Consider the following 3794-nt stretch of genomic DNA (forward strand, 5'->3'; position numbering starts at 1 on the left):
TGACGTAGCACGAACTGTATGTAAGGAATGTGCGGCTGTTAGTATGATGTGATAAAAAGGAATACCTACCTACATCAGGGGCACAATTTTGCTATTACTTACTTTAACAAAATACGATTCACATCGACTGAGATCCAATCACGACTCAATTACGATTGAAGCGTTTGTGGCATTCCGCTATTTTTTCTTTTAAATAAACGTTTTTATCATTTTAATAATGAATCATATTATAATCATCGGCAGGGATATTGAGCCCTGACTTTCACCTGCGCAGAAGCAATTTATTGGTTTATTGCCTTATGTGTACAGTGCGCAAAGCGATCCCCATTCTTCTGCCGAGAACTCAATATCCGTGCCGATAACTATATCTGCTAATGATTTACAATTGAAATATGATTGTAGAGCAAATTATCGTATAAGTCAAATGGTAGACCAAATCGCAAATCAATCGAATGTCATTGGAATACGGTTGGATTTTTATTAGTAGCAGAATGCCTGATAACGTTAAAACTGCTATTGCGATTTCTATTCAATTTTGATATTATTAACTAAGGAGAATCGGGTCCCTGGTCCATGCAAAATCTCTCGATTGATCGAATACTGTCTGGCACGTTGTTTGTCTGATAGCGAAATTTTGATTAATTATATGTGGGACAAGCCGTTTTCCCGCGGTTTCACCCGCGTCCCGTGGTAACTACTGGCCGTACCGGGATAAAATATAGCCTATGTTACTCGTGGATAATGTAGCTTTCGAATGGTGAAAGAATTTTAAAAAACGGTCCAGTAGTTTTTGAGCCTATTCATTACAACCAAACAAACAAAGTTTTCCTCTCTATAATATTAGTATAGATAAGTACCTATAAGTACTAATGTGGGTTGTGGAGATAAGACAGTTCCAATCCACAAGTAGGAGAGACATAAACCATTTATTGTCAGTATAATACAAAAGTAGGAAAAAATATTACAGATGGATGTGGCAAACATATGCGCGTCCGCAAAAGTAAAGGTTTGCTTTTTCATATAGTTAATGTCAAATAACATGAAAACAATATGAGCTAGCTCAATGAATGAATAGTTAGTGAAATAATGAATTGTGAACAATACCTATTGAGATACTTGTCGGGTTGGAATTGTGGAAGCAAGTCCTCAACACTGCCCACACGCTGGATTTCAGCGTGTGGGCAGTGTGTCGGTGGTCGGTGTGTCGGTCAAAGAACAGATTAATACTAATGTCGGTGTTGCAGCCGCGCGCCGCCCAAGCGCGCGCGCACCTCCGCCCCCGCGCCGCACTCCCCCGCGCCGCCCGCCACGCCGTCCCCGGGCGCGGCGGGCAGCACCCCCGCGGCGGGCTCGACGCACTCCCTCAACACCGACACCTCCGACACTACGCCCAGGTAACGCTGTTTTCTCTGCTTATCTTACTAGGTTTTACGACGTCGTATCGAGCGGTTATCATCATCTTCACCTTCCAAGCCTCTCTCACAACTATATTGAGCTCGGCTTCCAGTCTAATCGAATGCAGCCGAGTACCAGTGTTTCACAAGGAACGACTGCCCATCTGACCTTCTCAAACCGGTTACCTGGACATCCCAATACCTCTTGGTTAGAATACTTTCAAACTTACTGGCTTCTGACTACCCATAACTACTGCCAAGGATATTCAATGTCAACTAGATGAATTGTGTGAAACAATTATGTTTTTCTTATATCGGATGTGTCGTACCTAATCACATCAAATTAAATACTTTAATGTACTGGCACTATGTTGATTAGCACAAAAGAAAAAATAAAATACGCAAAAACTAATAATAAATTTTTCAAACAAAATAAATAAAATAAAAATGTGCGAGAATAAGAACACCATATAAGAATCAGTCATTACAAACAACTACTGCTGTCAAGTGATCAAAACATTCGATACCCCTAACTTTATCTCTGCTTTACACATATAATATACAATATAAAAACATGATGTTGTAAATTATGAAAACGAAAAATAACTCCAGTGGCCAAACCACTGAATGGATTAGTAATTTTTTTTATATAATATCATAAAGTATATATGATAGGATTTAATGTGATTAGGTACGACATACCCGATATATATTAGCATATCATTCAGGCGCAACTGTCACTGTTAATTCATTACGTTTCGCATTAGATTTATTAATTTGTATCTTTAAAAAATAATGTAGTAATAAAATTGCTATCTACACTCATAGACTAATTTAACTTCTTTTTTACTTTTTCGTTTTTCAAATCAATTTCTGAATAATTTTTAGCTAAACAGTTTATTAGGTTTTTAAAATAATTCGACAAATAGATTGATAACAAAATGTAATATTTAGTAATGCGCCTATGTCCCGACGCAGGTCGCGCAGGCGCGGCGTGCTGGTGCAGGCGCTGGTGCATCAACATCCCAAGTAAGTGACGAGCACTAACTACGACACACGCTAGCCACTACCACACTACAAGTCATTTACTATACAAAAGTATATTTATTGTATTACATGGCATTGATGGCATTCGGAATGAAGACACGGTTCGTGTATGCTGTAGATATCATTTATTTATTTACTAGCTTCCGCCCGCGGTTTTGCCCGCGTACAGTTCGGTTATATCGCACTTCCAAGAGAATTCTTCAAAAGTCCGGGATAAAGATCCTATGTTCTTTCTCAAGGCCAACTCTATCTCTGTACCAAATTTTATTAAAATCAGTTCAGTGGTTTAGACACTTTAGACGTGAAAGCGTAACAGACAGACAGACAGAGTTACTTTCGCATTTACAATATTAGTAGGGATTCGACTTACCTAAGCTTTATGTATAAGCCAATTACATAAGTTGTATTGTATTGTAATTGTAACAGCCTTTTTATCGTCCCACTGCTGGGCACAGGCCTCCTCTCACACAGAGAAGGATTGAGCAATAATCACTAACATAAGTTGTAGCACTTTAAAATTAAATTTAAAATAAATACAAATAAAAGCTTAAAAGTACAGTTAACTAAAGTAAAAATTAATAATAATAAATAAAAACACGTAAGTAACATGTAGTAATAGTGCACGTTCTGCGCAGGAGCAGCGGCAGCGGCTCGTCGTAGGCGCCGCGCGTTACGTGCACCGCCAACGTTACCGCACTTTACATTCATTCTTATTACTTACTTTTTATAATGCCTTTTAGTTTTTTTTATTACTAATATAAAATGTGTTCACATGGAATTTTGCATTATATATTCCTTGATCTTATTTTGGATTTATTTTATATTCCACGCAAATAGCTACAGTGTTATGTACTTCAAGGACAACAGTTATCCGATGTTGCGAGTTAACCTGGCAACCAATCTATTATATTCAGTTAATTAATTGCTGTTATATAAGCTTGTGAAGTCATTGCGGTTAATTCCGAATATCTACACTAAACCACATATATATTTAGTTATCCTGTGGGACGACTGTCATGCGTGTACATGATTTTTCCACAGTTGATACTGTTTCCTTTTAAATGTAGAGCTATCTCAACTGACGTCATAATCTGAAGACTGGTAAATTGCAATGAATTACGTCATGACAGGCAGACTCGTGTCCAAAATGTCTATAATCACGTATGCATTTTCCAAGACTTCCATTAAATAACTATTCAAGGAAAATGGTGTGGCTTGATCAAAATGCTGACGTCAAACTGATTACTGCTTTTTTCCTCTCACTTGGTGATGTGAAAGCGTTAAGGCCACTGAGGCCGTATGCGTGAACGTTGGTATCATTTGTCAGGCTCTGTCCGTGCCAGGATGCTTAAC

At 38.1% G+C, this 3794-nt stretch overlaps 1 long non-coding RNA gene across 1 annotated transcript; it reads left to right on the plus strand.

Moving 5' to 3' along the window:
* The first annotated feature begins 1291 nt into the window (after nucleotides 1-1291).
* On the plus strand, nucleotides 1292-3246 carry LOC126056738 (uncharacterized). The gene is made up of 3 exons (XR_007512229.2): nucleotides 1292-1394; nucleotides 2373-2423; nucleotides 3077-3246. It is a non-coding gene; the product is annotated as an uncharacterized LOC126056738 (long non-coding RNA).
* The last annotated feature ends 548 nt before the right edge of the window (nucleotides 3247-3794 follow it).

Source organism: Helicoverpa armigera, chromosome 11, assembly GCF_030705265.1.
Source record: "Helicoverpa armigera isolate CAAS_96S chromosome 11, ASM3070526v1, whole genome shotgun sequence".
Lineage (NCBI taxonomy): Eukaryota > Metazoa > Arthropoda > Insecta > Lepidoptera > Noctuidae > Helicoverpa > Helicoverpa armigera.